Source organism: Thunnus albacares, chromosome 22 (assembly GCF_914725855.1).
Source record: "Thunnus albacares chromosome 22, fThuAlb1.1, whole genome shotgun sequence".
NCBI lineage: Eukaryota > Metazoa > Chordata > Actinopteri > Scombriformes > Scombridae > Thunnus > Thunnus albacares.
This window is the reverse complement of record NC_058127.1, coordinates 3,721,277-3,745,947: the sequence shown is the minus strand read 5'-3', so window position 1 is coordinate 3,745,947 and position 24,671 is coordinate 3,721,277. Positions and strand designations below refer to the sequence as shown.

The window sequence follows — 24,671 nt, the reverse complement described above, 5'->3', positions numbered from 1 at the left end:
AAACTTTGTGTTTTAGCACAGCAGTTTACAAAGATTGTAGTGGCAGATGTAACACTTCATTCTTAGCATTTTTTAAATAAATATAATAAAATGGGTCCTTTATGTCAGAAACATGTACAAAGAAGCAGGCTTTTTATTTTTTAATACATGCCCATCAATTTTTTTGTCTGACAATTTTCTGAAGGTTTTTATCAGCAAACTAATCAACACTGACATTTTAATGTCTTCAACTGATTCCTTTTACAATAAACCTAGAAAAGATTTTATATATTACTTGGTATTTCTTCATAGATAGTTAATGATGCTAACTCGTGGCCTTAATGCTAGGTTACTACTGTAATAAGTAAAGCTAGTTAGCCATGGCACGCTGATGTTAGCAGCTTACATTATGACAAATACACTGTTTATTCCATTCCTTACAATTGTGTCCTTGTGTTTTTGGTTTTCGAAAGACTTGATAGTCATAGTTGCTGAGCTATGATTGAACAATAGACACTTTTCACGGCAGACATTTTGACCTTTCAAAGCAGGAAAAGCACAGATGTAAATGATTAACATTAACGATGGCCCCATTAATTGTCAGAGTTGGCCGTGTCAGTGAGTGAGCGTGCACACTACTCACCTAAATGTAATGCGGCAATGCATCATTAATGTTAATAATTCCACCTGTGCTTTTCCTGCTTTGACAAGTCAAAACATCTGCAAAAGGGTCTAACATTGATCTGGGGGAAAGGTTTAGAAGATGGCCAGTTAATAAGATAACAGACAAAACTCCAAACAATGGCTCTAACTTATCTGTACAACCACCATAGTGTTATAGGACTGAATACTGCTGTGTCATTGTGGCTCCAAAAGCTCAACAGTTACTGTATTTCTAAACTCCCAGAAAAATCACACTGACATCAAATACATTCAGGGTTCATGGCTACTAACTTTTTGAATTTCCAGCTTAGCATTGGCAACAGTAAGATATGTGACAACCGATCAGCACTTCATGAACCAACTGTGTTTAATGGTCCAATAGGATCCACAGTTAAGGATTTAAGAAACTGACTGATCATCAGATACAGAGCACACATGCTTTACCGTATTAAATTAGCTTTACAGTTGTAAATCTTTCTTATTTTTTAAATTGGTGATTGTGTTGCTCACCACTGTTTTAAAAATGTCTTTTTTTCCTCAGTATCAGGTGCTGCCTCCTCACCTGTCATCAGTTTAGCAGGTGTTGACAGAGACAGAGGAGGAGTGATGTTACAGTGTGAGTCTAAAGGCTGGTATCCAGAGCCTGAGGTGTTTTGGCTGGACGGGGAGGGAAACCTCCTCTCTGCTGGACCTACAGAGACAGTCAGAGGTCCTGATGACCTCTATACTGTCAGCAGCAGAGTGACTGTAGAGAAGAGACACAACAACAACTTCACCTGTAGAGTCCAACAGAACAACATCAACCAGATCAGAGAGACACACATTATTGTTCCAGGTAGAAATGATATAATTTTTAATAATGTGATTACTGTTTTAATTTCAAATAGCTGACGTGTATAACTGTTATTCTGTATGTTTATCATTTCAGATGATTTCTTTAAGCTCCAGTCCAGTTCTTCTCCTGCCATAATCAGATTGGCTGTTAGTTTAGCTGTTTGCATCGTTCTTAGTGGCGTACTTGTCTTTTTTGTGCAGATATTGAAACAAAACAGTAAGTCCCAAATCAATTGCTGTGCTTTGTAAATGTCAAGTTATTCTCACAGGCTTTAATGGGAATACTCATATCTAAATTTTAAGTGTGTAAATTAAATTAAAAAGATTAAAATGCCAGTATTTTATAGGTTATGGATTACTGAAAAATGTTCTTCATTGTGTTTATTTTTACTTCCAATCAGTCATATTGTCAGGTTTCATATTTTTATGTTTATTTTATGTCCTGTTAGACTGACATCACCTAACCTGCTAAAATATGAGTAAAAGTATTTTATTCTTTAATTCTACTGCTTTTATTTTTACACAGAGACCAAGAGAAACCAGATGTACAAAACTGAAAGAGGAGAAAATGAGAATCTTTTTAAAAGTGATGATGTTGAAATGCAGCCTCTCGCTCTAAAAGGAAAAAAGACCAAACATGTAAGTTAATACACAACAGAGTCATTTCCAAATGAGGAAAAAAGAAACAAGAGCAACTTAGATAAGATGAAGAAATAAAAGTCTGGTCTGAGCAAGAAGATAATAAATATTTACATAAAGAAACAAGATGTGTGGTTTCAAAAGAGGAAACATGGAGCACTAATGACTTCACTTGAATCAATCAGGCAGTTAATTGTGAATAAGTTCAGCTTTTTATCTTTATGATCACTGGAAGTGTTTGATTTAATTAATAATGTATAAAAGTCATGAAAGGACAGAAGACAAAACCAGGAAATGAGGTGACGTGTTAGATTTACTGCTGGCAGGATGAAACACTGCAGAACTCAAAGTTCACCTAGAAAATAATTTGGTTGAAGATTTGTTTGTATTTTCTGACAACTGCATGAACTGGTGAACAAAGTCTTACACGTTTTTCTGTTGTTCTGTTTTCTGTCTGTTGTGTATAAATTCAAACCTTGAGGTATGCTTTCTTTTTTGTCATGATGTATGTATCTTTACTCACATGCCCAAATAAAATCACATCCTGCATCTTGTCTGTTCATCTCTGATCTGAGCAGCAGGAGGAGCTGGAGATCAAGAACAAGAAGGTTCATCTTATAGTTTAAAGTCACATTCTTAATGTCATCTATAGTGTAGACAAGTCCAGACTGAAACCTGAGTTTTCAATCTGTCATATATTTCAGTTTGTAGTATTAAAGGTTTAAATGTTAATACATGATCATTTCTCTCATCTCGTCTCTCTTAATCCTTCAGGTTGAAATCAAACAAGCTGAATATGATCTGCTCAAGGAGCTGCTGCAGCTCCATGAAGAGAATCAGAGGACGATGGAAGACCTGCAGACCCTGAAGAAGGATCTGGAGACAAAGGAAAAAGAGGTTCATCTCTTCATCTAAATCCTTCTGTATTTATTAAAATGTCTCATCATCTCTGCTGTTTGAGGAAAACTAAATGGATCCATACACCATGTTAACATTCTTAAACTTACTTCCTCTCAGTAACATGTTGCATATAAAATCCCTTTGATTATATATAAAGTTGTTTTTTCATATTGGATTTAGTGTAACTGTGTCATCAGGTTGTATAATTACTCACATTCTTTAACATTGTAACCATGTCTCTCTTCATCTCTCCCTCCTCCCAGCTGGAGACAATAAGAACGGCCAAGTATTCTAAGATTGCTGTTTTGGTAAGCGGTCATTGTATAAATGTAACGACACACTCTTTGAAGGAAACACCTCGACTCAAAACAAATCCATTATTGTAACATATTCATTATTTTTGCATAATGGTGCCTCCTCACTTTTTATCACCACTAGATTGTGAATGAGGACAAATGTTGACTGGATTCTCTACTGGTCGAGAATTTGAATTTTTACAGTCTATTTTGAGGGGAAACAATGTTGTTCAATTAATTGAAATGCAGCCTCTCTACTACATGGATAACTGAGTTTTATTACTTGTTATCCAACAAAAGTCAGATGCTTCTTTCTTCTTTTTTTTTTTTTTTGGTTATATGTGTCATTGTATAGTATGTTCAGTCACATGTCTTGATATGATCCAGGTCAACAGGGAGCAGCAGCAGCAGAGGAAGGAGCAAGCTGAAAAAGCTGAGACACTGAATGATGAGCTGCAGAAACTGAAGAACCAGTTGAAGTCCAAGGAGAAGGAGTTTGAGACCAAGACCAAGGAGGTTTATATTTGTACATTTTCCTCATAAGATTTATTCCCAGTCACCAACTTGTTTGGTTTTAGTTCCTCTTCCCTTCCTCTGTTTTGCTTTTTAAAACAACATATACTGTATGTATGCAAATGACACCAGGCTGCCACAAATCAACCACAATCATTTCTTCATAGTATAACTCAATATTCTACCTGTTAATGTGAGAGATCACTGAGGATTGTTACTCTGTGCATCATTGCCTCTTTTCCAACATTTCTTGTGTAACACCTGTCCCATGTAGCTATTTAGTTAGCAACTGTCTAACAAGTGTTGTAGTACTATGGGTGGTGTCCTGGGTACGTTTACCTGTGGCTGGCTGTGCTTACCTGTATAACATAAGTGAAATTACCAGCTGTTAAACTTTTTAACAAGACTATGAACTACAAATGTATAGCGGTGCCTCCACTTAACAGGAATGTATAGTAGGAGTCACTAATTTTAAATCCCACTAAGAATTTAGTTTTAATTACTATTCCCTGTTTAAACTCAAATCACGACTTAATGAAATGTAAATATGACACATACACACACACACAGTACTTTAAAATGCAAATAATGATTTTAGTTACAAACAAATATTTAAACCAATTAATAAAATTAAACAGGTATAAAAATATTATACAAAACTTAAATGTGTTTCCCTTTTACTTTTCAAACCTTTCTCCGAAGTTATGACTTTTTCTATCTTATCAATTTCGAAGCTTCACACTCACTCTGCAACCAAAATAAAATACGGTCCTTGAAACCAAAACAAAACATTGCAGGCCTGAGTCGTTGCTCGGGAGCATAGTGACCTAAAACAAATGGCCACTTCACTTGCAAACGCAAGCTGCTAAATAAAATAGCACATGCACTGGTTAGTTGTTACTCACAAATCCCTGAGTTGAAACATGGACGAAGGATGAGGAACAGGGCGATGCATGATGAGGGGAATGATGAGTGAGGTTACAGGCTGGTGGACAACAGTCCAGATGAAGTGATAGCTGAGCGGGAGACATCAACTCTTCCATAGAGTCCAAAGAGTGTTTCCTGGTGACATGACAGTTTTTCTCAGTCACTTAACTCGTCCTACAGCTCCTTTACTTCTCATGGCGAGTGCATTTTGAGCTTTAAACTAATTCGCATTAACACATACTAGCAACAAACAGTAACATTAGCTGCTACTACAGTGAAATATGGGCTGATATAACTAGTGTGCTAATGCGGTAATCGCGATTAGCATCTATCTTTCATACAATACATTGTGATGTAGCGAAACAAAAATACACACACAGAGGTTAATTACCTTCTGCAGGTTGCTATTATGTTCGTAACCCGTCGGTAAAACTCTGCATCCACCAAAGTAATGAACATAAACAGTCTTCAGCAGCGTATACAATCTTCACACAGCTCCTGTTTATCGTCTGACTAGCCCATGGCTTTACTCCACACGGTCTCCTCTACATCCCACCCCTCCACCTTTCCAATTGGCTGGCAAGTTGGTAACAACCAGAGCAATTAACAAAATGTTAAGATTGACAACTTTAGGCCCTCTAGGGTTAGGTTCTGAGATAAACACGCCATTCTTATGTGTACAGCAAACAAACTACTTGAACTGCATGAATTTCACCCACACAATGACAAAGATTTATTCATCTGCCTATGGCGTGTTTTTAATTCCCTATGAACTGTATTTAACATTCAACTTAACTGGTTTTAATAGAATATTTTTTAAACATTTTAAAATCATTTATTCGTCTATTTATTGACATATTTATTTGTCTAAAATGAAACATTTTTAGACTGGGCTACACCTGCAAAAGTGGCGTTTTATGTTTTATTCTTGAAATGTATTTTAAATTCTAATTTAATGTGATACAGAACTTAGACTGAAGAGATTGAATTGATGCAGTCATATACACATTTTAAACAAACTATTATCATATCATATGTTATTATGCTCAACTATAGAAACCAGCATCTGCCTTCGGCTGCAGATTTGTGGTGGTGTGTGTTCACATCTTGCTTCTCTGTTTCAGAGCTATGAGGCCAGTGATGTGCTAGAGTGTATTAATTAATCACCACACCCTCTGATCTATATTCCACCTCTCCTGCTGCACCTACAGTGTATGAACCAAAACAGAAGGTCTTCTACACATCCAAGACCTACTGCTTTGCTCTGGATATTACAGTAGTGCCATTAAAAGAGGCTCCCAGGAGTTACTTCAGCACCTTCACAGATGTTTATCTGTTGCCAGCAGCTTAAACTAGACATACAAATAAAAGCAGTACATTACACAGGCTTGATGGTTTCTTTATTGTTGTAGTATGTTCCCTAAAATATGCATTAAAATGTAACATGTCTCATATTGTCTCTGCCCTCCCAGATTAAAAAAAAAGAAGCTGAATTTCAGAAGCTCCGTGCTGACAATCAGAGGAAGGACGCCGGCCTGGAGAAAATGATGGAGCAGCTGGAGAAGAACGAGCAGGTTCATCTCTCTATTTTTCTGTATCTATTGAGATTTCTAGTATACTAGTAAATAATTGGTTAGTATGACGTGTCGTCTGACCACATCAGAATCAAAAATGCTTATAGATGTTCCAAATAGCCACACTGCAGGCTGTGCTGAAAAGTCTCCATCATAGAGAGGAAGGAGACGTGATATCATTTAAATATGGGGCCACACTTTCTCAAACAGTTTCTCCTGGGAGACATTCATACTGTTGTACTCATTTTTTTTGTACCAAAAGTGACAGAAATAGTTGTTTTAAGAAAGAAAAAGAACTTGACAGAAAAGTTCAAACCCTGCACACTGTCTAACCTCCACAACTCTGACCAGTCACTGTGAGAAGTGGGTGTGAAAATTGATGTAAAGTTTCTAAATTAATTATTTATTTAATTAATCATTTTCCTGCCTATAGAACATGTTTACATTCTCTGTGTGGTTGAGATTATACTTAGTCGAGTCCAAGTCAAGACTGAGATCAAAACCCAAACATTCACTTGTACTTCAATTCAAATGCTGAATGAATCAGATCTTTAAGTAGCCTTGAGTTTCTATCTTAGGTGTGGTTGTGTTGTATAATTACTCTAATGCCTTAAAAAGATAATGTCTCTTATCTGTCTTTTTTTCCATGTCTCTCTTCATCCCCTTCATCCTCAGTACGCCCAAGAGGTCAGTGTCTGTATATATTTTCTGCTTTTCTTTTAGGTTTGCTATTAGTTTTGACAGAGTATGAATACAGGCTGCCACCCATGGGTGGTTCCTGTTGTTTTATTATTGTTACTTTATTTCTTTCCCCTGTGGGTCTCCATAGGTAAATATTATACAGAACTTAAAGCAAACTCAATTCAGGGCAGTTTATGTGAAGAATAGGCTTCATTATCACACTTTCAGATGACATATCAAAATTTTACACTGTTTTTCTTTTGATGGCTCATTCAAGGTATATTCCATGCCAAAAAATGGATTATATTTGAACTACATTTGAGCAGTGAGTGAGACTTTAAACATATATGCCAAGTTTGGTTGCTGTAGGCTTTTAAGTTTAGAATACCCACTTATAGGGCAAAATAATAATAATAATAATAATAATAATAACCAGAAGATTTCCAACAGGCTTCCAGCTGAGCTCCCAACAACAACCATGTGTCAGGAAGCAGTAGGAGACAAATGCAGGATGCAGGAGGCAGCACATACTGAAATATCACTCTTTAATCCATATAACAAGCAAAGTAGAACAAGACAGAACAAACCGAACAAAGGATCCAACAACTCTAAACTGAAAACCAGGACTTAAAATACTAACTTAACTAATGGGGAGATGAGGTGCAGGTGGGGAGATGGGTGGAGAAACTCGAGTTAGGGGAATGAGGAGCTGAACAGGAAAACAGGAAAGAAGGTGATATCCAGGGGAAAACACTGGGCACAGGGCAGAGCTAACGAGGCTGATGTAGGGCAGGTGTGGAGGGAAAAACAGGCTGGGGACAAAGGAGGAAAAATACAGAGAAAATCAAAAACACAGAAACAGAATCCTCTCTTCAATGTGTCACACTTACATTTTAAACTTACAAACATACAAGTGAAACAAGCATAAGGAACAACAAAAATATGAAAGACTGATACTGTCAAATCATTTTAGCATGTTAGATATTTACAGAACATCCACCTTCTGTCCACCTACAGATTACTCTTCAATCTATTCATGAATATTGATAGAGAACAGATCAATAAACACAAAGGGCATCTAAGGCAATGTTAGAGCACAATGCAGGATTAAACAGTCAGTTAATCTTAATATTCAAAGTATCTGTCCTTCTTCCATTTAGTCCAGACCATAGACTGTAGTCTGTGACATCATCATGGCTGTGACGTCAGCCATTGGTTTGTGGACTTGCATTCTGAAGCCTCGAGTTTGGCATTTTGACCGTCGCCCTCATGGATCTTTGGAGCCAGAAGTGAGGAGAAGATTGGACGTGAGGGTGGAGCTGACCCTAATTCTATTTGCTAGCTTGGTTAGCACAGTGCATTTACAGTCTGCAGCATACCCTGCTTTTTCATCAAATTTAAATTAAATGGAACCATAATTTACAAAATGCTGTACTGAAGACTTGATTGAGACCATAAATTCATTAGGATAGTGTTTACTGAGGTGATAAATCAAGTGAGCAGTAGGGTCATTTTCTCATAGACTTCCATACAATCTGACTTCTTTTTGGAGCCAGTGGTGTTGCCCCCTGCTGGCCATTAGAGAGAATGCAGGTTTAAGTCACTTCTGCATTGGTTTCACCTTTAAGACCCGGAGCTACCCACTTGGTCCTGACTTAACATCATAGGGAGAAACCTCTGTTGGACTAGTGGATAATGACAACTAAGGAACATATATCCTATGGCCACATATTATTTATGTTATATTTGCATTATTTGAAAGCCCTCACAATCGGGGAATGCAAGGCCTGTAATGTAGATCTGATTTGATTTTTTTGTTGTATTTTTTAATTTTTTCTCAATTTTACGTTTATGTTTTCACGTTTGCAACCTGTGCTTATATTTGCAACCTTTGAAATGCTTCATTGAGCATGTTTGTGTTTTCTATTGTAAAAATACCACAATTTTCCAAATCCAATTTTATTTATTTTGTGTGTTTTTGGGTCCAATATGTTGATGTAGTATGTCAAAGTGAATAAATAATTGTCAGATCATATAGATGATGTACTGAAAAAAAAGATACCAAACATTGGCATCGTAAACATTTTTTAATGTGGTCTATGAAGGCAAATTCGAAAGTATGCAAAAACAGCCAAAACAGCCCAAGACTCAGAAGGGTTAACTGACTATATATTGCAGGGCAGACATTCAGGGTTGGTCACTAATAGGGATGTGCAGAGAGCCCAGTATTTGTATCTGTATTTGTTGGGACAGCAAAATTATTTGTATTTGTATTTGAATAAAAGTGGAAAACGGCTTAAAAATCCTATGTTTGTTTTATTACTATTTTAATTGTAGAAAATTAAAGTGTTACAATAAGTGTTCATGAATAAACTACCTTACGGAGCAGGTCCCCACATCAGGTCTCGAACTGGAGACTCCCAGATTATAGATGACTGTGCTGATTACTGAACTAAAACTTTACTCATTGCCTCATTGCAGACAGACCTCTACCTACTTATACACCCATAACACAGAAACAGTGCAGCGTGTAACATGTAGGGAAGAACTTCAGAGGTGATTCTTGCTCTGCACTTTTAATTTATTGCATATTTTTTACAACCTAACTTTGTGGAAAGGAGAAGAGGAACAACAGGTTATGGAGAGTCTCTTGGGAGCACTTTGCTTGTGTCAGTAGTTCAGCTTTATCTCTGGGGAACACCCCCAACTCCAGGAGTGATGTCCAAATTAGGAAATGTGTGTCATGTAGCAGGTGGATGTGACTCCCCTCATTGAGACCTGCTGATAGATGTAACAGTGGAGCAGAGGAGAGACACTGAGATAGTGATGTAACCGACCTGCATGCTGGTATTTAACATGTTTTTTTTCTTCCTGAAAATAAATAATTTTTAAAATATTTGTATGAAACACATATTCATAAAAAATAAAAAAAACACTATTTGTGCTTTGCCGAATAATGTTTTTGTATCAGGGCACACCCCTAGTAACTAAACTCTTTCACCATACTGTATGTCCTGGAATAATGATCTCACATGTATTAAATCACTAAGGGAGCTGCTTTGACAACTTGTGGCCACAAGATGTCCCTGTAGAGTGTGAGTCTGTCAAATCAAAGAGTAAACAAGGGAAACAAGAGTTGCATCTTCCATGTTTAAAAACACACAGGAGAGAAGAATGAATGAATCAAGTGAAATGAAAAGATAATTCACTGCAAACAACAAAATAATGAAACAAAAAACAAAAACAGATAATCCACTTGGGGGTTTTGGGTTTCTTGTTTATCAGATAATCCACTGACAGGTTCACAGCTTTTTCAGTCTGTCTTAAAACCAGGAACCAGGAGTTCAAATGAACAGTGAAACATGTTTTTTTTGCTGTAATCATTCCTCCTGTTCATACTGACCATTAGAAGATCCCTTCATAATGCACTTACAATTGAAGTGATGGGACACAAAATCCACAGTCCTCCTGTGTAAAAATGTATTTTATTTAAAAGTTTATCTGAAGCTAATAGTCCCTCTTTTTGTTACTATACTTCCACCTGCAGCTCAACAAGAAAACACTGTCCGAGGAAACACAGAGGGAATTTGATGCTAAAAAGACTGTAAATGTGTCAGATATCCACTTGATATGACTAACTCAGACTGATGAAGCCTCATATAAGCTTCACATCAACTTTTAAATGACTGTGTGGACACACTGTGGATTTGGCCCCACTTTTGTTAAGCAGGGCTTGACAGAGACAGAGGACGAGTGGAAGTAAAAATCTTCCCCCTAACAGCTTCAAAGTTAGTGAACGTGAAATAGGCTACATTATCAGAATTATGAAAATAAACTGTGGAACAACAGAGCAGCATATTCAAATTCCACCTGATGTTTATCTTGACTCAGCCCACACATTATTTACCACATTTGGTGAGGGTTGGATCAAATTTGAAGGATGTCAACAATTGTGTGTTTTTAAAAATGGTAGAAAATCAGACAGGGACAAATGACTGTTAGCAAATTTGTTAGCCTGGAGAGCATTATTTTCCCTCTTCGATAAGTTTTTATTGAACGAAATGGTGTGAAGTGAAGAACACGTTGCGAGGTGTGACGTCACCCATTGGTGTCATTGGAGCTGGTTTGAAGCCCAGAGTTGCAGCTTCTTGTCACCTCTAGGAACACGGAGCACTGCACACTTGAGCTAATGTTAGCTACTTTAGCTAAATTATGCTAACATTGCAGGTATTATAATAAAATAACATTAAATTTAATGAAATATTTCGACAATAGTCTGACTCCTGGACAACAACCATTGGCCACAACAAATGTCAACTTAGAAATTAGTCCACCATTACTGAGGAGGGATCCAGGCAGGGCTTCTTTAAAAGAGGGTAAACATTGGCATGTTCAGAATTGGAGGAGGAAGCCCCAGTAGGCAGAGAGCAGTTAATAATGGCTAAAATATCTGAACCAAAAATCTGAAGTGATGCTTTTAAAAGCAAGTGGGAGTGCAGTCTGAAGGGCAAGTAGATGATGTTGAATGTGCAGTAGGCGATTTCACTGAAGTGAATTAGTGTTGAGGATGCACATCAGTCAACATCAAGCTTATATGCGAGCAAGGAGTACCATGTGGCCGCTCAAAGCTCTCCTCCTTTATTTGCAGGTGGTGGAAGTATATTGTGTTTGTTCATTTGTATCTGCTTTTTGTCTTGTGATTTCTAATGTGTTCCCTTGTTCCCTTTTATTGGTTGTGTGGCTGACATAACTATGACAACCACTGCAACTTCTCCTTTCACATAAAAAGAAAGGGAAGTATGTACTAGTTCACATGAATCAGACAAGAAGACATCAAGCGGGTAAGCATCATCCTCATGAAATGGGTTTTAATTTTTTGTTTTCAAATGAACATTGTCTGTATGTTACATAACCTCTTCAAAAGGTTAGTGTAGACTCATGATACTATGTTTGTGAGTCATGGACTAAACCATTCCACTCAGATTTAACTTTAAAAAGATGTGTCATGTTGTGTATATATTCTGTTAACAAACAAAACACTTATAACAGATCAAACCCTAAAATGACACCAGTGGTCATCACAATGTTGTATAAAATACACATTGGGTGTTTAAGCAGCTCTTGGGTTAGAAATGTCAACTCTAACATAAACTGATAGACTCAGAGAGGTGGTCAAAAGTCTGAAGATATTATAAATATATACAATGTTCAAGAATAACCAGCCACAGTTTGGGGACAGTTGGTCTTGAAATCACGGAGTCATGGAGTTGTTGAGGCAGGACTTTCTTCTGTTATACAGTTTCTTTTTTCCTCAATACTGGGAAAATAAGCAATCCTTGACCACAGTAGACAAACCACAACATCATCTGGGGCTGAACATTCAAACCACATAGTCATGAGCTTGTCTATACATCAACCTTTACTTCCTCTCTGTGTAGTTTGTGTTGGATTGGGCAACCTGACCTGTAAGTGGACAAGAGAAGCTTAAATGACTAAAAGTCAGGTTGGACAGTTTTAAGCAGCTTTAGTAGAATTTCAAGATGTTAATTAAACTCATTAGATATTGATTGAATGAAATTTAAATTGTTTATTTGTCAAAATCTTTCTTCAGTCAATAATTGTTGTTAAATTGATGTTCCGATAATGTATTTTTAGAATGCCTTATATCATAATTGAATTATTATACTGTGATAATCATAACACCCCTCTTATTTATTAATAACATATAAAGTTATTTTACTTAGTAATTTCATAAAGAACCTTTCCATGGTTGAAATAAGTAGTCCAACATCCACACATGAAGACATACTGTATGTTTGATTCATGTATTTACTAAAGACTGAATGAATAAACATTTTCTTCCATTTTAAAACTTTTTTCTTTCCCTATTTTAAGATATCCAGGATGCCGTATTCAGTGATGATGATCAATGTTGGACGATTCTTCAGTGGAATCGTTGTTTTGGTCACTGTTATATTATTTGGAGGTAGTTTACACGCAAAACACTTATGCAACATCTATCTATAAGAATCCTTATATCCAAAACTGTACCAGCAATGCTGTGGTCAGAGGAGAAGATACAATTTGAAGTCAAGTGTAATCATTTCAGTGCCAGTTACCAGTGACTGTATACTTTGACACTGGCATGACCACAGAGTTGGTGCTAGTCAGTGATCTTTAAAAACATTTTAAACTCTTGGGGAAAATACCTTTAACACTAAGTGGATTAGATTTCCTCAGTATATTCAGCCAACCGCTTAAGTCCAATCTGACCATAAATTCAGTGTGATCACTCATATACAGTAATCAAAAATTTTGATTTATAGATGGAAATGGGTGTTTTGTTTTATCATAATTGAATTTACACAGAACTGCTGGTTTAAAGGGTATTTCTGCACCATCAGAGATGATAATTATTTCTCTGTAGCTTGAAAAGCACAAAGCTACAGGTGCTGTGTTACACTATTTATAACTCCAAATAGTGGCTGTAGGCTTACATTAGCTGTGTTTTTTTCACAATCTTACTGGCAAACAAAACTTGTTAATAACAGTGAACATGGCTTCATTTGTGAGGTTTGGTCAGAAATCAAAATAGAAATACATATAAAGAAAGGGGGAAAATTTACTTTACCTTTTCTGTGAGACAATGTAGCATTAAAGAGGCTGGTGATTTTCTTTATTTTTCTTATCATCAACAAATCTCATGTTTGGAGCCAAACCAACAATGAACTGATCTACTAACAAGTATTGTGTGTGTATCCAAAGCCTGATATATCTTAATCCATTATGCCGTAGACCTCTGTTGTTGTCCAAAAACTATTAAAAACACATCCATGAGTCACACAGCTGCACTGGGTGACATGTTACTTCATTATAAAGAGTTTGGTCACGTTAGTTTGTTTAAAAATGGCTCCAAAGACTAATAACAGCATCATGTTTTCAGTTTCTGGAGAGTAGTTCTGCGTAAGGCAGACGCCGCTGAGCGTGTGCAGGAATTCTGTTTACAGCATCACTAGCTTGTACATTGTCAGTAACTTAAGTACAAAGTTAAGAGATTATACCATAATCATAATAATCTTCATGACGAAGGAACATGTCAGCTGGTGAAACAGTGTGGCTCATTGACAAGTTTTAAATTGTTTTTGTACAACAACTCTTCGGATTTTGATGATCTTTTCCCTATTTTTGATGTTGCTCTCATAGCTTTATATGTCAATTAATTTAATCTTACTTTCACATTTTTCCAAAAATAGTCAATTAGTCAATAATCAGTTATAAACGTGCAACTGTTTTTTTGTTTGTTCTTTAATTCTCTTTGAAGTGCAGGCGGAGTTGATCTGTTCACATCAGCCAATTGTAGCCCTCGCTGGTGATGATGTCATTCTATCATGTCTCCTTGAACCTGCCATCAGTGCCAGTTTCTGGACCGTGGAGTGGACTAAACCTGGCTTGGACCCAGAGTACATCCATGTTCACCAAGATGGACGACTGGTACATCAGAGTCAAAACCCATCGTACTATTTTCGTACGAGACTGTTTGTGGATGAACTGATAAATGGAAATGTTTCAATGAAGATCTTCAGTGTGAAAATCTCTGATGCAGGGAAATACAAATGCTTCCTTCCCTCAATACAGACACAAGGTTTCATCCAACTCATTGTTGGTAAGTCAGACTCTGTGTTTTGGAAAGGCAGCAAACAGAACACTGACTGAGCCAACTAAGGCATTAAATTTTGATAAAATGCGTAAAGGTGGCAAGTGACATGTTTTGTTTGATGTGATCAAACCAATGTTTGAAAGTCCTCTATTGTCACCAGGTGCTGTCTCTACACCTGTCATAAAGGTTATTTCTGATAACAGCAGAGTGGTGTTACAGTGTGAGTCTAAAGGCTGGTATCCAGAGCCTGAGGTGTTTTGGCTGGATGGTGAGGGAAACCTCCTCTCTGCTGAACCTACAGAGACAGTCAGAGGTCCTGATGACCTCTATACTGTCAGCAGCAGAGTGACTGTAGCATCAATCTTCTCTCTGTCCGGTAATCCACATTACCTGTACTGTTACAGTCTGTGTATTAGTAATAAGCTTGATGCAAAATGAATCTTCAGAGGCAGTAACCCATTTAAAACATTTACTTAGAATAAATGAAGTCACAAGATTAAACTCTGTTTATGCTCAACAGTCATAAAACTGTGTTGCTCCACAGACTGATTAACTCTAACACAGCTATGGTGTAATTAGTAGCCTAACTAAAGGACATTTTTGCTACTGAATCACTAAATACATCTTATCAGTTCTTAATATGGCTCTTACAGTGACTGTGGAGAAGAGACAAAGCAACAATGTCACCTGTAGAGTCCAACATAACAGCATCAATCAGACCAGAGAGACACACATCCATGTTTCAGGTAAACATGCAACTGCCCTACTGAGTATGTTTGCTTCCTGAAATATATTTTTAAATAAATACCATGCTGTTCTGTGTTGCTTCAGGTGATTTCATCATGGTCCACAATGAAGCTCTTGTTCACTGGATTGCTCACTTCCCTCTGGTCATCTTTGTTGGTGTTGTACTGTGTGTATTTTCTTATAGCATTTTAAGGAGAATCATCAAAACTCACGACAGAGCATATAATCCTTCAATTTATGTGAAAACCAAATCATCAAATTTGGAGATGCATTCAGATGATTCAGATTCATTCATACTCTGATGTTTAAAGTAGTGTGACTGAGTATGTCTGAAGATTATGTGATTGTGATGTGAATGAAACATCTTATTGTGATTCTGTACATACTGTATGTAATCTGTTCTCAAGCCTCTCTTGCAAAAGACATCTTAATCTTAGTGTAATTTCCTGAATAAATAAAGCTTATTAACAACAACAACAACAACAATAATAATAATGATTAAAGCTGCAAGCAGCATTGAACGGGCCCTCGCGCCTCTGTGCACGTCAGGCTGCGGTGCAGTTGAAGGGCTCCTGTCACGGACATGTAGATGTCGTCAGACCTGGGCTGTGTTCAGACAGTTCAAGAAGAAGAGATAAACATCACTTCCTTTGTCCACTATTTTGCCCGCTGCTGGGGCTGCTTCGCTGAAATTTTGTAGGGGGCGCTATTCAGCCAGTTTGCATCACTGATGGAATACTGTCATGCAGACGTGTTCAGGCTGGGACTCTTATCAAACATGTAAAGTTTGGCGCAGACTGGAGCATGTATAATAAAGTTATAGCAACTTCCTCTGTCATGGTGAAACATCAAATCTCAACGGTGTGAGGATGAGAATTTTCTGCAGGGTGAGACATGTCTGTCTTGCTCAAACCTGTGTCATCAAAATCATGCAAGTTTTGGGCCCATTCACTTGAATTTCAATTAGTAAATTGAAAACTCTTGATGAGTTTGTATGTAAAACAAAATAATTTCCTAATTTTCATCAAGTCTATTTTTAGAAAAGTAAGTCTTTTAACCCACATGACCTGGTTAAAGTTTGACTGTCAGGTGTGTAGAGACAATAAGTAACTGCAGCTGGACACAGAAAAATACTCATATATTTGAATGGAGAGTGTGAGTGAACCGCTAGGTGCTCGGGCCCTAATAAAGAAAAAACTGCAGTACAGAGCTACAAATTTTAGTTTTGATGGTATTTTTCTACAGCACTTTATCACTAAACTGTCACTCTCACTCCATTTTTTCCCTTCCCCTCATAGGTCATCCCCACTACTGAATTATAAATATAAGACCTATAATTATTGTAAAATAAATGATAAAAACACCAGACTTCATACAAAGTTATAATAGTATATAATGTACTGTATGTATATAGGCCTTTCTGCTGTATCCTACAAAAATGAGCTGCATTCAACCCCCACAGGAGGAAAACCAACATACCGCATCAAACTATATCATTGTCCCCCACCTGCTGAAATTGGAGGGGTGGGGGGCAATTTTATATGCCAATAAAACAATTTTATTTTAAAAACAAAAACCTCTGAGTGATGTAAAGGCTGCTTCTTTAAAGACATTTAGCATGTACATATTGTTTCTAAACAAAGAAGAGCTCATTTTAGCCATGGACTGGTTCAGATGTGTGATTTTACCAACAAAGTGAAATTCAAATTTACAGTATTGTTCTATTGTGACAACAGATTTATGTTCTCATCAAAAACAGACAAGATATCACATGATTTACACGTGTTTCCTGTGTATTTTCTTAGTATACAGAAATATATAAAGTAGCACAAAGCTTATAATGTGATACAGGAACAGATCAGTGCTGAATACTAGAAAGACTGAACACTAAAAACATTCACAGATCTAAAAGTGTAGGTTCACATCAGAAAGTATTAATACATGTATCAAATACATGACTTACACACTCTTATCTATGTGCACGACATACAAAATATAGTCTACAAAGCTGACATGTTAACACTAGGGGTGCAACGGATCACAAAACTCATGGTTCGAAATGCATTTACTTAGTATTGGTCCTTGGACATGACCCTGCCAGTACATGGTGTGTTATGATGGTATAATTCTTATTTGATTGTTTTGAGGATCCATATGTTGTTCTTAATTTACAAAAATTGTTAGTAAATTTGATTCTCAACATTTTATATTGAGAATTTATTTTAATAGACTGTAACAATTTATTTTTCACTGTGTAGTTTTGTATGTCAAAAATATATTAGCATATTAAGTTGTTTCTTAATAAGACTATAATGAATGAGTATCTATTTCGTTAACACTTTATTTTACAGATCCCTTACTTTCCTACTAATTTCCAGGAAATTTCCTCAACGGTTTCCTAAAAGTAACTTATGTATAACTGAAGTCAAAAGGATTTTCTACGATATAATCTAAAAATCTAGTTTTTGACAAACTGAAATGAAATGACTGAAAACTGAGTATTTTTTATCCTTTAAATAATTGTCAAGAGTCTAATTTAATAAGATTTTTTGCAAACTAACAACAATGAACCCAAATATAATGTGTGGCCACTACCAACTTTTTTCTATTTTTTCTTATAATTTGTAACAAACTGCACCACCTTTTCTGTAAAATGCCCTAAAAATTATCCATTACATACCAGGAAGTTACTCTGAAAATGTCCAGGAAATTAATATAAAATAAGCGATCTGAAAAATAAAGCATTACCCATTTAATTCATTTACTTATAAACTATACATATCAATTTATATCACATATGAATTAATACTTTCATATTACTACTACTAAAATATATTTACTTAGTATTGGTCCTTGGATATGGCCCTGATGGTGTGACTCAGTGCTGACTTTGTGTTTTGACAAGTGGCTTTCTTATTGGATGGTTTTGGATCTGCTCCACTTTTAGTAAGAATTTTCAGAGAAGTGAGTAGACATTAGATAAATATAAAGGAGCCTGGAAGCTGTTGGCCTCTAATTGGCTCCACAGAGGAGGCTGAAGAGTTAGTCCACCAAAATGACACACAGCTATAACTTCTCACAGTCCTCTAGCTGCATCTATGCATGGAGGTAGATTGGGATTCATTTCTTGAAGGTTTTAGATGGCATCGGAAGTTAATGGAGTTAAGTTAAGAAACATGTTTTTCTTGCTGTAATCACTCCTCCTGTTCATACTGACCATTACAAGATTCCTTCATAGTGCAATTACAATGGAAGTGATGGAGGACAAAATCCACAGTCCTCCTTCTGTACAAAAATATATTTAAAAGTTTATCTGAAGCTAAAATTAAACTTCAGCGTCCAAATGAGTCAAATCAAGTAGATATCTTTCAACATTACAGTGTTTTTGTTACTATACTTCCACCGCAGCTCAACAGGGAAACATATTGGCATATAACCTCATATTAGCTTCAATGTTCATTTGAGCTCCTGACTGTTGTTTTAAGACACACTTAAAAAATTGTGAACCTGTCCTTTAAAGAATTTAAACAGCACTGTCTTTGCACTTGTAACTCTTGATAAACCAAAAGGTGACATGCTGTCACTTTAGGGACCATTTTCTTTAATAGAAAGTAGTTCTAATGAAAATTGCTGGCAGTTAGGTCGGTGGAGTAACAGACTTTGCATGCAAGAATATTTTCTTTTTCTTTTCCTTAATTGGTGAATGCCACAAATTATCTTTAATCACTCACACGTGTCACTGAAGAACATTTTCAACTTAATTCCTTTTACTTCCATTGGTGTTGGGAGTCATAAATATCATATATTTGATATATTTCTTACAGATTTTTTGTGCTATTGGTAGTTTGCTTATCATTATCTTTAAACTATACTTAATATATAGTATATTAAACTATGTTAAGTTTTAATGTGTATATTGCAGAATAACCACACATCATCTGCCAGTTCAACTGGTTCTAAATAAACATCCTGGATTTAACTTCAACATCTCTGGTTGAGTTCTTACTGGACACAGTAGCAGCAGGCCAGTTCCTAGTTAATCAGTTCAAGTACTATTTTTCAGTACCAATTTTTTTTTTTTTAATGTATTTTAGGTTTAATTAACTTGAAATTATAAAACATACATATTTAAGTAAAGTTAAGGACAAAATTAGTTAATTCCACTAAATCTCTGAATGATATTTTACAGTGTAGATGTTGATCTGACTGTGATACCCATAATAATTGTTCCATTTAAAATAGAATTACAAACCAGCTTGTTTCATGCTTGCATCTTTAATTTGCACAATATGAGACAGAACAGTTCAATCTCCAGAGTAAGAAAAAGCATTCTTTTCATAACAAATTCAGTTTGGCACAAGACCTAAAAGACAATCCAGCTCCCGTTTGTGTCACTTGTTGCTTCCTTCCTTAAGTAGCTTTACAGTGATAGCAAGATAGAAATAAAGATGAAAAATGATTTATAAAGCTGTTAGGTTATATATGAGACTGATGATAAAATGACAGATTAACTTGTGACAATAAACACAAACACATATCTACTAATATTTGTGCTTTTCACAGGTATTTCATGCCTCTCTTATCTGCTCAGGAATCATCAGATTTTCTTGGCACAGACAGATGGCCGGCGAGCATCACACTGTAAATCATCCCAGCAATTGTTACCTGCAATTATTAAAAACACAGGACGTCAGCATGATTGTCAATCATATCATGTAATATTTTGATGCAGATGTAGATTAGATTATCGTTTCTTAAAGGGGAACTCAGCTGATTTTCCACATCAAAGTCTGTTTCCAGGTTGATGAAAAAAGTCATATAAGCCTTTTGTGGCTCCAGAGGAAGCTGTGTGACATCTGATAAATTGTCTGTTGGGGCTGAATACTACAAGTGTGGGGGTGTGGAGTTAGAAAGAAGTGAGGTTACCAGACCCATGTAGCTGCTCCTCATCTCTGCTGGAGGCTAGCAGCTCCAGGCTACATTAGATTAACTACTAGGATAACACACCTGAAAGGTATAATATGTAACTTTTCCGCATTAAAATGTCTAAAAATGACTAGACCTATGTTATATATTTTGTTAAGTTGTGTACGTATGTAATCCCAAATGTTTCCAACAATATTCAAACCCAGACAAATCCGTAATTTTAATCAATGTAATGGTCTGTTTCATTTGGTCACCTGTTAATGATGTAATTTCCCCTTTGTGCATGTGTCAGCATTGTGGTTGTCCACAAGACAATGAAAGTCATAAATGGACTTTTTACTCAGTTTTAAGCCACATTTTGATGAAACACTTTTTAGATCTTGGTTGTTTTTAACTATAGCTTTTAACCGGATGAAGGATTTTAATCATTGGACGTCTAGATCTTAAGTTATCAGAGAAACAAGCTGAGCCTATAGAGCCTATGGACACACAGGTTTTCCAGCAACATCATCAATGAAATGTCCATGCAGGCACATTTTTAGTTTTTCATGAAGTCACCTTGTTTTTGTTATGCGTCCTTTCTTATCTACACCACTTACATAATTACATAATTCTACATAATTACATAATTCTCTCATGCAAAGTAATGTATTTTATGGTTTACCTGAGTAGTTCATCTGAATACAGTCCTGGTTCCCGTGGTCATTAGGCTCTCCTCTGCACCAGTATGAGAAGGCGAAAGGTGTGCCATCACTCCAGAGCCAAACACGCTCCTAGAAGATCGAATAGAAGACAATTGATGCATATAAATAAAGATAATCTAAATGTTAACACCACTCTAAATACCAAAAGGTTTGATATTCTTATTACAAGGTCTATTTACTTGATATCAAGTAACTTGAAGTCAAGAATGAACTTTCAAGCTCATAAGACATCTTTTGTTATTATACATGACATACCCCTTGGCTGTCAGAGCCTCCAATCCATGTCTCAGGAGAGCTATGAGTTCTATCTGATATTATCTTCTTAATCTCGTTGTACTCCCGAGTTCCATGAATCGATGCAAGGTGTGCACCCTTGGACTGGCAGTTTCTCTACAGTGGAGATAAACAGACAACAGAGTAGAGATGTGAATAGGAAGGTGCTGCTAATCTTTCTTTAAACAATATCCTCAATATCACTGAACACAGAAACACAAGACTCTACTGATGTTATAACAATACGATAGGTCTATGTTGTGACCACCAGCTTCAATTATTTCAACTCTGTTACTGAGAAATCATGTTTTGTCTCTCATTTTGGTGGACAGCTAAAGATATGACAATACCCATGAGCCTCAGCTGCTGTTGCTATGGAGAAGAAGCCAGTCAGAAGTGAGAATCACTGCGTTAATAAATTTAAAACCCTTTGTTGTAGAAGTTGCAAACAAAAGGTGATGCCATAGTTGCAGAATTCACTCAAAAGTGATCCAGAAATAAAAACTGAGCTGATTTACACTGCAGATTGTAGTTTTTTACCTTGGATTTTCTTTCTTTTTTTTTTTTTAAATCAAAGTACCAGATATTATCTAATGCAGCTCTTCATCTTGTCTACTGATGATTCAACTGGAAGAGTCTAATCTGCAGAAATGTTCCAACTGTCAGTCACCTAACATTGTCTATGGGGAGAATGAAGTGGGTGCGCCCAAAATACTTTGCAACTTGATAAAGCTGCCCAGAAAAAATAATAACATGAGTAATAAGAGAACACTAAAGTTAGATGAGGAAGTTACCAAGTGTGCAAGTCAAAGAAAATGTTGAAGTGTTCTTCAGTGAATACAAATCGTCTCGATTACCTCAGCTTGAGCCCAGGTCAAGGTTCGAGGAATGAAGAGGAAACAGCGGCCGTTGTACTCAGTCCAGTGGGAGGGACAAGATGTTGACCTCTTGTCAACACGATGCTCCTCTGAACACAAATGGTGGGGAAAAGTGGGTCACATTGACTTTCCAGACAGTGTGATGCACTTAAACCCTTACATTCTGACAGTAGCTATCCTACAACATGTTTGAATAGTGATTTTAGAATTTTTGAATAAACATGGATCAAATTTAACCCAGAAAATCATCTATGTACAGAAATATGTATCAGCTGCATAAAAAATATTTCCAATTTTGTATATTCAGGGTCATGTTAAGAAAAACATTTCTGGCTAAAAGAAAGATGTTTGTGGTGTTTTTAATGCTCTCAAATGTAAACATGGGTCAAATTTGATCTGTAAGTGTTCATTCAGCTAATATTAATCTGAATAAATAAATGTATTCACCTTCTTGAATTATTGCCTCTGTCTCGTTGTCTTTCTCTGCTTCTTGAAGAGCTGGACAGTTAAAGACATCAGTTAGAGGTTATTATTAATATTATTATTATTATTTATTGAGGTCTAAAGACAAAAACACACAAATTCAGTCAGATACTCACCAGCAGCTCCAGCCAGAGCCATCATGGAACAAACGAGTACAGACACGGTCAGCAACTTCATGGTGGAGATGATGCAGACCTTATATGATGCTTTCCTTCAATAAGTATAGAGACAGACATGTTAGTGATATTTAAAGCAGATAAACTTTAGTGAATGATGAGAGAGAACCAAATAGAAGAAAAGAGCGTGAAGAGAGAGAAGCAAAGCAAACCTGCTTTTGGATAATTTTCCTCCGTCTGAGTGTAGATGCTGAACAAGAGAAGGACCAGCTCTTATATACAGAGAATCATCTGTCCAACCATCACATAGTTTGTTTAAAGTAAATATTAGTCTTTTCATCCAGTGCAAACTGGTCCGAAACGGTCATGCCTCCCTGATTTTCAGTACCATGGCGTAAAGATGACAAAGTGAACTGTAGGTTCACTGTTTGCATTCTGGACAGGATGTAACTAACTGGGTTGCCCAAATACAAATGGAGAGTGAATAACGTTTAGGTGGGCAATTAATGACTATTTTCAATAAATCTGCTGATTTTTATTTTAATTGTTTGGTGATATCATCAGATGCCTTGTTTGTCCTAACAACAGTCCAAAACCCAAAATATTCAATTTTCTTATCAGACAAGGAAAAGCAAAAAATTATAAAATTTGAGAAGCTAGAAACATAAAATAATGGCCATTTACTTGAAAATGTACTTACATTATTAATGAATTATCAAAATTGATTGATTGTAATACTTTTTTAATGCAACTAACATCAAATCTTTGGGAGATGATTACAATAATGATAAAGAATCATTTGAATCCATTTTTTGGTTTACTTTGGTACAATATGATGATTTATAAACTGAAAAATAAAACAAAAATCAAAACATCCAAAACCATACTCAGCATTATAGCTGCCCATTGGCAGGGCATGCATTTTTGTAATGATGTAAAGTCAACTTTAAGAAAATGAGTCGATTGAACAAAATGGAATTATATTACCAATACCCAAAATGCTCCAAACATTTAATTGCACTCAAAACAACTGAGTTCCTTCAACAATTCATTGAGTTATGTTAAATTCACGAAAATGAGTGACTCCAACTTTTTTCCAAGATTAAGTTATTTTAAGCTACTTCTTTAATTAAGATTTACTGTTAGGCATTATAGTGGATTGGATGCACTTGGGATTCATAATTAGTTTAGACTCTGAAGTTTTGCAGTTTGTACCTTTGATTGTTTTTTCCATCAAAGTAGCAGATATTATCTAATGCAGTTGTTCATCTTTTCTACTAATGCTTCAACTGGAAGAGTTCCATGTCAATCCAATCTGTAGAAATGTTCCAACTCTTAGTGACCTAATGTTGTCTATGGGAAAAATGGACCAGATGTGCCCAAAATAGCTCTTCACACTTTGCAACTTGATGGGATTCATTTCTTGAAGGTTTTAGATGGCATCGGAAGTTAATGGAGTTAAGTTTGTGCAACTCAAAAATGAGTGCCCAAATGAACATTGAAACATGTTTTTCTTGCTGTAATCACTCCTCCTGTTCATACTGACCATTACAAGATTCCTTCATAATGCATTTACAATGTAGTGATGGGAGCAAAACCCACAACCATTAATTTGAGCTAAAATGTTTTTAAATGTTTATCTGAAGCTAATATGAGGTTATATGCCGATATGTTTCCCTGTTGAGCTGTGGTGGAAGTATAGTAACAAAAACACTGTAATGTTGAAAGATATCTACTTGATTTGACTCATTTGGACACTGAAGCTTCATATTAGCTTCAGATCAACTTTTAAATATATTTTTGTACAGAAGGAGGACTGTGGATTTTGTCCTCCATCACTTCCATTGTAAGTGCATTATGAAGGGATCTTCTAATGGTCAG

At 36.1% G+C, this 24,671-nt stretch overlaps 1 protein-coding gene and 1 long non-coding RNA gene across 2 annotated transcripts in view; both read left to right on the top strand.

Moving 5' to 3' along the window:
- The window catches only part of LOC122974450 (butyrophilin-like protein 2), a 66,195-nt gene that overhangs the window by 20,291 nt on the left and 21,233 nt on the right, over positions 1–24,671 (top strand). The gene's annotated exons all lie outside the window — the stretch shown is intronic.
- LOC122974339 lies at positions 6,222–9,277 on the top strand. Its single transcript, XR_006400350.1, has 3 exons — positions 6,222–6,325; positions 7,001–7,012; positions 8,167–9,277. It is a non-coding gene; the product is annotated as an uncharacterized LOC122974339 (long non-coding RNA).